This window comes from Heteronotia binoei, chromosome 7 (genome assembly GCF_032191835.1).
Source record: "Heteronotia binoei isolate CCM8104 ecotype False Entrance Well chromosome 7, APGP_CSIRO_Hbin_v1, whole genome shotgun sequence".
Lineage (NCBI taxonomy): Eukaryota > Metazoa > Chordata > Lepidosauria > Squamata > Gekkonidae > Heteronotia > Heteronotia binoei.
Window position 1 is genome coordinate 63,424,823 of NC_083229.1, and position 15,474 is coordinate 63,440,296.

Sequence of the window (15,474 nt, forward strand, 5' to 3'; positions counted from 1 at the left end):
TTATTTATAGATTGTTTTATTGGATGTTGTGAGCAGCCTGAGCCCTGTGACCCAGGAATGTGGCAGGATATAAGTCTAAAATAATTACATAAAAATAAAGTTCTCTAACTAAATAAGAAAACTGCTAAGGCATATCAGGCAAAGTAGCCTCTTCGCACTGACAGGTTACCCTCCCTAATACTGATAAAGCTACACTAATTTGTTAATTTTACTATTTTGTCATTGGAACTTATATTTGTACCATTTTACATTTTAAGCCCCTGCCTACCAGATAATTTTACTATTCTATCTCTGGATCTTAAATCTGTACCATTTTGCATTCTGAGCCACTGCCTACCAGCTATGTGTGGCTCTGCTCACTGTGCTGGATTCCTCATCTGATGAAATGTGCTTAGAGCACACGAAAGTTAACATTCTGAATAAAACTAAGTTGGTCTAAAAGGTGCAATTCACTCCTATTTTGTTCTACTACTTCAGATCAACACCGCTGCCTACTTGGATCTAACTCAACAGCTGTTAGGTGGATCTGTAACTGGTTGACAGATTGCACCCACACAGTGCTTGTTAATGGTTCCTCATCCTCTTGGAGAGGAGTGACAAGTGGAGTGCCTCAAGGATCTTGTTTTGTTCAATATCTATGTAAATGATTTGGATGAAGGAATAGAGGGAATGCTTATTAAATTTGAAGATGATATGAAATCAGGAGGCATTGAAAATACAATAGAAGACAGAAACAGGATACAGGATGACCTTGACAGTCAGGGAAACTGGGCTGAACCAGTAAAATGAATTTTAACAGGGATAAATATAAAGTTCTGAATTTAGGTAGGAAAAATCCATGCATATTATAGGATGGGGCAGACTTATCTTAGCAGTAGTGTGTGCGTGAAAAGGATCTAGGGGTCTTAGTGGACCATATGCTGAACATGAGTCAACAGTATGATGCAGTGGTTAAAAAGAAGCATAGTGTCCAGATCACATGAAGTGATGGTATTGCTTTATTCTGCTCTGGTAAAACCTCACCTGGAGTATTGTGTTCAGTTTTGGGCACCACATTTTAAGAAGGATATAGACAAGCTGGAACAGATCCAGAGGAGAGTGATGAAGATGGTGAGGGGTGTGGAGACCAAGTACTATGAAGAAATGTTTTAAAAGCTGGGTATGTATAGCCTGGAGATGAGATGACTAAGAAGTGCTATGATTGCCATCTTGAAGTACTTGAAGAGCTGTGATATAGAAGATGGTGCAGAATTGTTATCTGTTGCCCCAGGAGGTACCAGAATCAACGGGTTGAAATTAAATCAGAAGAGTTTCTGGCTCAACATTAGGAAGAACTTCCTGAGAGTTATAACGGTTCCTCAGGAGGAGGTGGGCTTTCTTTCCTCCGGTGCGAGAGGGGGCTCTCCTTCCTTGGAGATTTGTAAACAAAGGATACATTGTTACAGGCAGTGCTTTAAGTCTCTTATTTTGATGGAGAAATTAGCTAAGAGACTTCGTAGAGCGAATTAGGAGCGAAGACCTTTGCTTTCAATAATTTTCAGTTCAGGTTTTCAGCCAAGAATAGACCACGCATTTGTAACTTTTATAGTGTTTACTTAAGCTATGTATCAAGAGGGTTTACACACACACACATATGTTGTACAAGCAAACAAGAGTCTAAGAAAAATAGAGATTATCAATAGAGGAATTCAAGGGTTATTGAAGTGGGTAATATTCACCTGATCCAAAAGAGGAGACGTCCATCCAAAGGAAAAATACACGGAGAGGAATGTGAACAACCAGTGTAACGCATCCTATAGACCCAATTACAGGAGTAACGGGTGGTACAGACTGCAAATGGCGCCCTACAGAATGCACGCTGAGGTGGGGTACTGACTCACACTTTATAGGGGTACAGGGATGGGGGTCAGAAGTTACAAAAGGGTCTTTGATGCTTCATAGATGGCTATCTTGAATCGCTATGTTGGGAAACTTCACACATTTCGCTAGGATGATAAGCTTGGAGGAAATGCATAATTTGTTACCGGGTTTTGTCTGACACTTGGAAAAGGGATCAAAGACTTAAAGATAGGATCAATCAAGTTATGCATAGATTGGATTTTAGCAAGGTAGAGGTGATAGACTGATATAAATGGAGTACCCCAGTACAAAAAGAGAGAGAGGGTCTCCTATTCTTGGTAAACAAAATGGAGTCCGACCAAAGACAGGCCAAGACACTCCAACACTCCATCTAAACGGGTGGAGCGAACCCAGTAGAGAGCCTGATTTGGTTGGTGCCTGCAGTCTGTATCTCAGCACAATCTCGTCCACATTTGGCAAATTCCAGAAAATCAGAGTGAAAGTACTACTTACCCATAGTTCCCATGTCATTATGCATCCCTTTTGGGCGGGGACGCTGGAAGAGGGAGTGGGTGAGATTGTGCTGAGATGCAGACTGCAGGCACCAACCAAACCAAGCTCTCTACTGGGTTCGCTCCACCCATTTAGATGGAGTGTTGGAGTGTCTTGGCCTGTCTTTGGTCAGACTCCATTTTGTTTACCAATAATAGGAGACCCTCTCTCTCTTTTTGTACTGGGGTACTCCATTTATATAAGCAGTGCCTCTCAGTAACAACATGGTCATCTGACAGCAATACTGATCCTGTTAACTTAGGGGCAGGTATTTCTGAATTTCCTGCATTGTGCAGGGAGTTGGACTAGATAATTCTGGAGTTCCTTCCAACTCTGTGATTCTAAGACATGCTTTTTACTGCTTGTAGACCACTTTTTCATTTTTTCCCTGTTGTTTTGTCTCACCCTACCATTAGCTGTATAAAAGCTGGATTTTATCATCTCTAGAACAAATAGTGAGATCTACTGCTAATTCTGGGTGGTATCACTGATAAGTACACTAGGATTTTGCTACTAGCTCTATATTTCAAAGGCTAATAATAAAGTACTAAAGTCGCCTTCATATTTTTGCATCTCTCTAAGACATGGGGAAGATAGAAGCAGCCCCATGGTTATTAGTTGCACTTTGGTACTATCCAGGGTTGCAATTTCTTGGTTGGGAAATTCCTTGAGATTTGGTGGGTAGAATCTGGGGAGGGCATAGTTTGGGGAAGAGAAGGACCTCAGCAGAGTATAACGTCATAGAATCTACCTTCCAAAGCAGCCATTTTTTCCTGGACAACTGATTATCTGGAGAATTGTAATTCTAGGAAATCTTCAGACCCCACCTGGTGGATGGCAACCTTAGTTAACAGTGGACTAACATAAGACATTAATAAAGTCAATGATCTGCCAATATATCATAGAATCATAGAGTTGGAAGGGACCTCTAGGGTCATCTAGTCCAACCCCCTACACAATGCAGGGAACTCACAAATACCTCCCCCTAAATTCACAGAATCTTCATTGCTGTCAGATGGCTATCTAGCCTCTGTTTAAAAACCTCCAAGGAAGGAGAGCCCACCACCTCCCTAGGAAGCAAGTTACACTGAGGAATCACTCTTAACAGTCAGGAACTTCTTCCTAATGTTGAGTTGCAAACTCTTTTGACTTAATTTCAACCCACTGATTCTGGTCCTACCTTTCAGGGCCACAGAAAACAATTCCACACCATCCACTATATGACAGCCCTTCAAGTATTTGAAGATGGTGATCATATCACCTCTCAGCCGCCTCCTCTCCAGGCTAAACTCAGCTCCTTCAACCTTTCCTCATAGGACTTGGTCTCCAGACCCCTCACCATCTTCATTGCCCTCCTCTGTTTATATCCTTCTTAAATTGTGGTGCCCAAAACTGAATACAATACTGCAGGTGAGGTCTTACCAGAGCAGAGTAAAGCGATACCATCACATCATGTGATCTGGACACTATACTTCTGTTGATACAACCCAAAATTGCATTTGCCTTTTTTGCCACCACATCACACTGTTGACTCATGTTTAGCATATGATCCACTAAGACCCCTAGATCCTTTTCACGCACATACTACTGCTAAGACAAGTCTCCCCCATCCTATAACCATGCATTGTATTTTCCCTACCTAAATGCAGAACTTTACATTTATCCCTGTTAAAATTCATTTTATTGGTTTTAGCCCAGTTTTCCAGCCTGTCAAGGTCATCCTGTTTCTGTCTGCTTCTGTGTATGCAACCCATCTCAATTTTGTAACATCTGCAAATTTAATAAGCATTTCCTCTTCCTAAGCATGAAGCATATGTTCCATTGTAGTTTATTGTAGTTTACTGGGCTTTTAAACAAACATTTGAGAAGCAATCCCAAGCAGGTCTACTCAAAAGCAAGACTCATTTTAATCAGTGGCACTAACTCTAAGGAAAGTCTTCTTAGGATTGCAGCCTTCATCTCTTTAAGTAGCACAATTAGTTTGAGAAGAACAGATTTTTTAAAAAGATAGATTTGTAGTATCATCCTAAGAGTTACACTTTTTAAAAACCCAACATATTTAGAATGATGTAATTCCACTTAGGATGGTACTGCTAGTGTCTTATTTTGACTAAAGGAGGTGAAAATGATGAGGTCTAGGAAAATTTAAATCTTCAATCTGTTCCTGAAATGTCAACATGTTCACATGCTCTGCCATAAAATGTACAAAAGCATCATATGATATGCTCTGCCATAAAATGTACAAAAGCATCATATGATATTTCCCAATTATGATTATTAACTTTTTTATTTAAAAAACAGTGACTTATTATATGTATCCACATCTAGTGTAAACAAAGCTAATGAATATAATTCCTGCCAAGCCTAACAGGGTTTTTTTTTAGAACTGTGAAATTCATACTCTTCAATCTTTATATATTTTACATTAAAACATATTTAATGCTTAGGAAAGTTAATATTAATCAGTCATTTCACTAAGACTGCTTTGAAAATATTTTTTCTACAAACACCAAAATAAAGTATATTGATATATGTTAGATGCCATTAAATTGGATCAGATTAAATGCTATTATCCTTATGAGACTTGGTGCTTCTATGTTATGCTACAATAACACCTTGTGTATGGTTTGAAGGCACCTAGAAACCTATTTTATCTAAAACGTTGCTGAAGCTATGGTTAAGCAACCTCGAGATGGGGCCTTACATCTGATCTCAAGGGTATATAGCAGGGGTGGCCAACGGTAGCTCTCCAAATGTTTTTTGCCTACAACTCCTATCAGCCCCAGCCATTGGCCATGCTGGCTGGGGCTGATGGGAGTTGTAGGCAAAAAACATCTGGAGAGCTACCGTTGGCCACCCCTGCTATATAAAGATAATTTTTGTTATATTGTGTGGATTCGGTGATGCTCCATTATTGTTTTGTATAGTTCATTTAACATGATCCCTTAAGGAAAAAACCTTGGTTATATTTTCACTTTTCACCTGTTATGCTGTTTGGTGGTTGTGACGTAGGGTTGCCAGGTCCCCCTGGCCACTGGTGGGAGATGGTAGGGTAGCATTGCCAAAACCAGGTTGGGAAACTCCTGGGGACTTGGGGGGTGGAGCCTGAGGAGAACAGGGACCTCAGTGGCATACAATTCCATAGAGTCCACCCTCCAGAGAAGCCATTTTTTTCAAGGGAAACTGATCTCTGTAGTCTGGAGATGAGCTGTAATTCTGAGGAATCCCCAGGTCCCACCTGGAGGCTGGCACCCTAACTGTGGCTGGTTTTGGCCTAGCATGGCCCAGATCAGGCCTTGCCTATGTTCCAATAAAGTTCTGAACTGTTTTGGTACTAGGTGGTGTAGAGTGGTTACTATTTCCCCTGGATTGCCAGCTTCCAGGTGATGGCTGGAGATCTCCCAGAATTGTAACTGATCTCCAGGCTTCAAAGATCAATTCCCCTGAAGAAAATGGATGCTTTGGCAGGTGGACTCTATGACATTATACCCTGCTGATATCCTTCCCGTCCCAAACCCTGCCTTCCCCAGGTTCCACCATCCAAAATCTCCAAGAATTTCCCAACCCAGAGTTGGCAGCCTTAGCCAAGTTCCTTCCCCTTTTCAAACTCCAGTCTCCTAGACACTACCACCAAATTTCCAAGGATTTCCCAAAATCAGTTTGGCAACACTAGCTGAAGCTCGGTGGATCTGGGTATAGTAAGTGCCTGGGATTGGAAATCTGGGTACTCTGTCAACAAGAAAGAAATGCAGAAAATAAATACATTTAATATAAGGAGTTAATATTTTATTTTTAAGACCACTGTCTATTGTAAAACATGGCAAATAGCTGCTTGCATACTGAGTGATTTTTTAAAACATTGCTGTATACAAAATATTGGACACAATAGCGAGCTGTACACCAATCTCAATAGTTTCACGTGTACAAGTGAAGTGTTCAGATCACAATGATCTGATCTTTATTTTCCTGGCTGTGTTGTTTTAGCCAATATTCTAACCATTTATTGGTGTGAGCTTTCTATTGCACCATACCATCTCCCCTCACTGGCCTCTGTTTCATATCTAATTGTTCTCTAGTTCTCAAAGATAAGTAATGGTATATTCCTGAGTTGGAAGCAAATTAAATTATCCTGGGTTTGCTACAGGGAGAAGCCATTAGTACATTCTTGAATTCAAATTCTTTAGAACTGGATGGAAAACTTTACAGTCATGCAAGGCTATAGCTTGATGTCTTCACTGAAATGGGACACCACATTTCCAATTGAGGTTTAAAATAAATGAATGGAAAATAAAGGGTTTCCCTCAATCACTAGAAACATCTAGAATGCAGTCAGCAAGCAACTGTGTCTGTGTGCATTTCAGTGACCATGAATTATGAGCTGAATAAGAACAGCATTTGCTGCATTCAATTTTTTTTTGCCTACTTATAATGAACACCTTTCATCAATAAATAAGACTTTCCTTAGGTTACTTCTTTCCTTAACAACTGGGCCACACTGACAGTCATGCAGGGCTACAGCTAGCGACAGGAACATGCTGACTCTGCCCCCGCCATTGACATACAATCCATCATAAGCATCAAGTGTATGCATGTAGGAAGTATGTGAGGCTAAGTCCCTAATCTCCCCTCGAGGTTTAACAAGAATATTAGAAGGCTTCATTTGGCTTGCAGTGTTTGGGATTTCAGTGTACCTGCAACCACAATAGTTATCTCTTTGGAAGCCAGACTCAAGAATGTGGTAATTGGGCAAATCGTGAGAACCTGTTCTCAACTGTATAATCAGATGAGAGGGGAAAATTAGTAGCAGTTACCAACATCTTCTGGAAAGTCCCTAAGGTGAGATCCTTGATTGGACCCAAGAGACCACCTGATGGCAGAAGGCAAAAAGCTATCATAAAGGTGTAGCCCAGAGAGAGTTACGCTAATACCATGCTTAATATGCTTAGATGGACTGTAATGGATAGAATGCTTTTTATGCTGCTGCTTAGATTTTATGCTGCAAATGAGTGGCTATCTAATACCAGGTTATTCAATATATTAAATAGAAGGGTTAGCTTTTTTGTTTTCTTGTTGCTGAGCTAAAGAATGCATAGTCAATTCTTTAAATATTTTAAAAAGCCTTTATACATTTTACAAAGTCTTGTGTGCATCCAACCTTGAGGACCCACAGGTCTGGGAATTTGTTCAGGGGTTCCAAGCAGGGGAGCAGGAGTAATAACTTTGGGGGGCCTGACCTGGGTCTCTGACAAAGTGTATGGACGTAAGTATCCGTCCTGTGTTTAGAAACCTGACTACAGACCTATGTACATGTATAACCCCCGTGCTCATGAGCTCATGATCACTTGTTGATGTAGGGCAGTACCATCTTGCCCACTCCATCTTTATTTATGTTGTTTTCAACTGATGCAATGTCACCTATAGAGGGCCAGAATTTGTGTTTCTATGATAACTTAAAATGCTAAGAGTGAAAGTGCAAGGGCAAAATTACATGGACAAAACTGAGTTTGTCAAATTTGGAAGGGAATCAGTTTGGGATACCAGAGCACTGTCCTCTTAGGCTTAAATATTCCTATTATAAAAAAAGTTTTTGAAACGTTTAAAAAGTTTAAAATTAATGCTCCATGTGGGGTTAGTATCCTTCTGGGAATGGCCCACCTGCCTATTGCCCTTGTCATCATGGCAACCATTCCCCCCCAAAAATCAAAATATTCATATAACTTGCTAAAATAGCACTACATTTCAATTAACATTTACATGGATGCTAATTTCAGTTTAAAACATCTATCTGCACATCTGTATGATAACTTAATTTCCAGCATATTGTGATTAATTGTGAAATTCCAATTTTGGAATGTGGGGCTTGAATGCACCACATTTTTCTTCTCTATGTGGGAGGATTTCTCCTTGTGCGACTTTCTTATCTTCCCATTCCTAGTGCAGACCAAAATTCCACCCCAAATGATGCTCCTAGGGGAACCATAGGAACAATATTTTGTGAAGCATTTTGGGCTGCAGCAGGAAGGATAAGGTAAGAAAGTCATGTTCTGCAGGTAAAAATATTTCTGCTAGGGGCCAGGGAATCACCCGGTTTGGAGGCCTTCCACCCCCTGGTTCGAGGTTATCGGGAAGTGGGAGGGGGGGTTGAATGTTCAGTGGGCACTCCATTATACCCTATGGAGATTGGTTCCTGTAGGGTATAATGGAGAATCAATCCATGGAGCTCTGGGGCAACTGTTTTTTGAGGCAGAGGCACCAAATTTTCAGAGGCACCAAATTTAGCATCTGCTGCCTGTCCTAAAACAACCCCTCAGGTTTCAAAAAGATTGGACCAGGGAGTCCAATTCTGTGAGCCTCAAAAGAAAGTGCCCCATCCTCCATGATTTCCAATGAAGAGGAGGCATTTAAAAGGAGCATGGTCTCTTTAAATGTGATGACTAGAACCCCCTTTGAAGTCCAATCATGCTTGCCACAACCTTGCTCCAGGCTCCACCTTCAAAGTGTCCTGGCTTTATCCATAAAGTCCCCACAGATATTTCCTGAGTTAAACCTGGCAACCCTTATTTCTACCCACAGGAAAACTCCAGCAGATCCAGATAAATGATTTGCATCTTAGAATGTTTCTCAGCATATACCATGTCCTGTAAGATGAAGCAGATCTTAAGGTCTAAAATGGCAGAGAGCCTCAAAACTGAAGTGGCCCATCTTTCTTGTCTCCTCATTGCTTTTTATCATTATTTATTACTCATACTTTCTAATGCTGTAGAGGGTTTTTTATTTTGTTTCATTTTCTCTGTGGCTTATTTCATGTGCACACACAAAAAAATCCAATTCCCTCACTATAAAATAACTCATATTCTGGCCTTGTAAATGCTTGGAATGGCAAATGCTGAAGAGATGCTTGGCAGTAAGGACCCATCTTCAATATTTTGATTAGTTCTGCTTGGCTTGTAGCTGAATGGATTTAAGATGGTGCACATTAAACAGAGTCATGTCTTTATGGTGACTTGGCAATTATTTAACCACTTCACTGTACCACAAACCTTCGTAATTCCCGAATAAATGAAATACATTCTTCATCCAAAGTGAGACAGAATTACTGTGACAACAATGAACTTCATAGGAAAATGTAAAGGGCTTAATAATCTTCAAATTGGGCTGGGAAGATATTCAGTATACTGTAAGAATTCAAAATATACACAGTGCTGATCTTTATACCCCAGAAAGACTGAGTGCCCAGAACCTCATTTGAAATTATACATTTTCAGGCAAAGTTAACTTAAAAGTTCACAATGATGATGTATGTCTATTGATATCAGGTCCACAAGTAGTATTTACAATTTACTGAACTGAATCCACTATGAAATTTTCATCCCAATGAGGAATGAAATGAAAGCCAGCATGAGGTATTAGTAACAGTATCAGATGCTGCTCTGGGAGACCCAGGCTCAAATTCCCATTCTGCCATGAAAATTTGCTCGGTGACCTTGGGCCAGTCATATGCTCTCCATTGAACCTACCTTCATTGAACCTACCTGTTCTGAGAATAAAATAAAGGAGAGGAACAGGACTTTTTTTTAGAAACCCCCCAGTAAGAACTTATTTGCATATTAGTCCACCACCACCCCGACATCACCAATGTTTCACACAGGGCTTTTTTGTAGAAAAAGCCCATCCAGAACTCATTTGCATATTAGGCCACACCCCCTGATGCTAAGCCAGCTGGAACTGTATTCCTGTGCATTCCTGCTCAAATAAAGCCCTGGAGAGGAGCATGATGTAAGCTGCTTTGGTTCCCCTTGTGGAGAAAGATGAAGTATAAATGACATAAAATAAAATAAATCCCTTCATACTTCTCTATATTTTCAGCAATTATTAATCATAATTATTATAATTTTAGCATTTTCAATAAACAATAGGGGACCAGCAAGGACTTTCAGGGGTCATCTCATTCCCTCAGAGAATCATAGAGTTGGAAGGTATCCCCAGGGTCATCTAGTCCAACCCCTGCACAATTCAGGAAACCCACAAATACCTACCCAAATTCACAGGATCTTCACTGCTGTCAGATGGCTATCTAGCCGCTGTTTAAAAACCTCCAAGGAAGGAGAACCCACCACCTTCCGAGGAAGCCTGTTCCACTGAGGAATTGCTCTAACGGTCAGGAAGTTCTTCCTAATCTTGAGCTGCAAACTCTTTTGATTTAATTTCAACCCATTGATTCTGGTCCTACCTTTCGGGGCCACTGAAAACAATTCCACACCATCCTCTATATGACAGCCCTTCAAGTACTTGAAGATGGTGATCATATCAACTCTCAGCCACCTCCTCTCCAGGTTAAACATCCCCAACTCCTTCAACTTTTCCAGACCCCTCACCATCTTTGTCATCCTCCTCGTCACCCGTTCCAGTTTGTCTATATCCTTCTTAAGAAATTAAGAACATAAGAGAAGCCATGTTGGATCAGGCCAATGGCCCATCCAGTCTAACACTCTGTGTCACACAGTGGCCAATATATATATATGTGCGTGTGTGTATATATATATATAAACACACACACACACACATATATATATATACACACACACACACACACACACGCACACACACTGTGGCTAATATCCACTGATGGACCTCTGCTCCATATTTTTATCCAATCCCCGCTTAAAGCTGGCTATGCTTGTAGCCGCCACCACCTTCTGTGGCAGTGAATTCCACATGTTAATCACCCTTTGGGTGAAGAAGTATTTCCTTTTATCCGTTTTAACCTAACTGTTCAGCAATTTCATTGAATGCCCACGAGTTCTTGTATTGTGAGAAAGAGAGAAAAGTACTTTTTTCTTTACTTTCTCCAACCCATGCATAATCTTGTAAACCTCTATCATGTCACCCTGCAGTCGATGTTTCTCTAAGCTAAAGAGCCCCAAGTGTTTTAACCTTTCTTCATAGGAAAATTGTTCTAAACATTTAATCATTCTAGTTGCCCATTACTACACTTTTTCCAATGCTATAATATCCTTTTTGAGGTGCGGTGACCAGAATTGTACACAGTATTCCAAATGAGCCCGCACCATCGATTTATACAAGGGCATTATGATACTGGCTGATTTGTTTTCAATTCCCTTCCTAATAATTCCCAGCATGGCATTGGCCTTTTTTATTGCAATCGCACACTGTCTTGACATTTGAGTTATCTACCACGATCCCAAGATCTCTCTCTTGGTCAGTCTCTGCCAGTTCACACCCCATCAACTTGTATTTGTAGCTGGGATTCTTGGCCCCAATGTGCATAACTTTGCACTTGGCCACATTGAACCTCATCTGCCACGTTGATGCCCACTCACCCAGCCTCAACAGATCCCTTTGGAGTGCCTCACAATCCTCTCTAGTTCTCACCGCCCTGAACAATTTAGTGTCATCTGCAAACTTGGCCACTTCACTGCTTACTCCCAACTCCAGATCATTAATGAACAAATTAAAGAGCATGAACATAAGAACATAAGAGAAGCCATGTTGGATCAGGCCAATGGCCCATCAAGTCCAACACTCTGTGTCACACAGTGGCAAAAAATTTTATATACACACATACACTGTGGCTAATAGCCACTGATGGACCTGTGCTCCATATATTTATCTAAACCCTTCTTGAAGGTGGCTATACTTGTGGCCGCCACCACCTCCTGTGGCAGTGAATTCCACATGTTAATCACCCTTTGGGTGAAGAAGTACTTCCTTTTATCCGTTTTAACCTTTCTGCTCAGCAATTTCATCGAATGCCCACGAGTTCTTGTATTGTGAGAAACGGAGAAAAGTACTTCTTTCTCTACTTTCTCCATCCCATGCATTATCTTGTAAACCTCTATCATGTCACCCCGCAGTCGACGTTTCTCCAAGCTAAAGAGTCCCAAGCGTTTCAACCTTTCTTCATAGGGAAAGTGCTCCAGCCCTTTAATCATTCTAGTTGCCCTTCTCTGGACTTTCTCCAATGCTATAATATCCTTTTTGAGGTGCGGCGACCAGAACTGCACACAGTACTCCAAATGAGACCGCACCATCGATTTATACAGGGGCATTATGATACTGGCTGATTTGTTTTCAATTCCCTTCCTAATAATTCCCAGCATGGCGTTGGCCTTTTTTATTGCAAACGCACACTGTCTTGACATTTTCAGTGAGTTATCTACCACAACCCCAAGATCTCTCTCTTGGCCAGTCTCTGCCAGTTCACACCCCATCAACTTGTATTTGTAGCTGGGATTCTTGGCCCCAATGTGCATTACTTTGCACTTGGCCACATTGAACCTCATGGGACCCAGTACTGAGCCCTGCAGCAACCCACTGCTTACCGTCCTCCACTGTGAAGACTGCCCATTTATACTCACTCTCTGCTTCCTATTAATTAGCCAGTTTTTGATCCACAAGAGGACCTGTCCTTTTACTCCATGACTCTCAAACTTACTAAGGAGCCTTTGATGAGGAACTTTATCAAAAGCTTTCTGGAAGTCAAGGTAAACAACATCTATTGGGTCACCTTTGTCCATAAATTTGCTCACCCCCTCAAAGAACTGTAACAGGTTAGTGAGGCAAGATCTTCCTTTACACCACCTTAAAATGTGGTGCCCAAAACTGAACACAATGCTCCAGGTGATGTCTTACCAGAGCAGAGTAAAGCGATACCATCTCATCACATGATCTGGACACTATGCTTTTGTTGATACAGCCCAAAATTGCATTTGCCTTTTTAGCCACCGCATCACTGTTGACTCATGCTCTGCGTATGATCCACTAAGACCCCTAGATCCTTTTCACACATACTACTGCTAAGACAAGTCTCCCCCATCCTATAACTATGCATGGGATTTTTCCTACTGAAATGCAGAACTTTACATTTATTCCTGTTAAAATTCATTTTATCGGTTTTAGCCTAATTTTCCAGCCTGTCATGGTCATCCTGTATCCTGTTTCTGTCTTCTACTGTATTTGCAACTCCTCCCAATTTAGTATCATTGGCAAATTTAATAAGAATTCCCTCTATTCCTTCATCCAAATCATTTATAAAGATGTTGAATAAAACAGGTCCCAGGACAGATCCTTGAGGCACTCCACTTGTCACTCCTCTCCAAGAGGATGAGGAACCATTCACAAGCACTCTTTGGGTGTGATATGTCAACCAGTTACAGATCCACATAACGGTAAGGATCCAAACCACATTTTACCAACTTGTCAACACTCTTTCCTTCCTGCAGCAGCCCTCAGAGCCTCCCCCTTTTCCTCTCCCCTCCCCATACCTTTTACTGACAGAAACTAAGACTGAACGGCTGGCAATACTGTTGTGGGTGCCTAGCAATGGCCATGCATTTTGTAAAGCTAGAGGTGCTGCTTCTATTATTGGGGTGTCTGACAGATAAAGGACAGTGAAGGGTTAATTCTTCACAGAGTCAGAGCCTTGAGTGACAGGTTGCTTCAAGTAATCTGATTGATTAGCATCAACTGAACAGAAAAAAATTCTGCACTGGATGCTGAGGAGAATTCATTTGGAATTCAGCCCTTACTGAGAGCAGTTTAACACAGACAGGAGAAGTGGGGAAAGCTGGCAAAGACAAAATATTGCAAGAGTGCTAATCTTTTAAGCATGTTTTATTTTAAGTTTTTTAAAAATATATTTAATTGTGTTTGTCTGTGTCCTTTATAAAGTTTATATCTCCTGGCCTGACAAAGTTTCATTTATGTCAGATCCAGCCCTCATAACAAATGAGTCAACACCCCTGCTCTAGAGTGAGAAGAAATTTCCCTACCTAGTCTAAACAGGGTAATAGCTCTGATGAATGCAGAAATCCCTGGTTTGGTGCAGTTAAAAACTACCTTTAGAGACCTTAAAAGTCAGTGAAAAAACTTTAAATGAGTACTGGTGTTTCAAGATAAGAGGTTTGGGTACTGAAAAGTGTGTACAAGACTTCTGGAAACCAAAAGAGTCAGAGAATACTCAAAGAAAATGGGCTGGAGTGTTTGGAAAACATTGGAACAAAAGCCTCTCGACATAAAGATTTTAAATAACTCTGAATAGCTTAATTCATAAGTAACTCTTAATAGCTTATTAGCCTGAAACATGAGAAATGAAGGATCTGCATTTACTGATTTTAACTCAGAAATTTCACCTCCTGATTTCACCTGACCATTTCCCTCTACGTTGAATAAAATATTTTGTTAATTTGAAATATAAAAGCATCTCAAGTGCCATTAAAGTTAAAGGGGGCTCCCAATCCTTGCCTCAGGTTTCTGGGCTCAGCAAACAGCCAAAATCTTCTACTTTGAAAGGTTGGGACAGCCAGCAAAGAAGAAAACACATTACTAGGGAAGTTCAGTCAGACAAGGAAAGAAAATCAGAGGGAAAATCTTGCCCCTGGATGGAGGAAAGTGGATGATGGTGTCATGGGGGGTAACCTCTCAGTGGTTTTTTTTTTAGATTTTAGATTTATATTTTTAGGCTTTTAAAATTCTAAAAAGAAAGGAGAATACTTCATTTAGAGGACATATTAGCAACTAGAGTGAGTAAAAACCTGATATTATCAAAGTATTATAAGGGCGTGAGAGACAGAAGCTGACAGAATCCTGACTTAAGGAGAGAAAGAATAAACTGAGCTAAATAGAATAAAGATTGTACAAAGTATATTCTGAAGAGAAAGGAGGATATGAGAGTGAGGAGTGTTTGTAAACTGAAAGAGTGTGATGCCTTTGTCGTGTTATTAATATACACTATTTATTTGACAAAAGAGATAAGTTACAAATCATTTTGAAGCCAGTACTTTTCTTGTACAGATGAAGTTTTATTTTGTTCCCCAGTCATCTCTCCAACATATAATGGAGCATACTCTGGATCTTTTTCAGGTTATAAAATCAACAGGAGGAAGACCAAGATTATTTTAATTTTTTCATCTAAACAACAGCAAGAAGAGAGTAAGAAAAATCTCAGGATATAAAGTAGCAAACAATCCAGTCAAATACTTAGGAATATATCTAATGGGACAAAATGATACACTATTTAAAGACAATTATATGACAACCTGTTCTAAAATACAAAAAGATCTT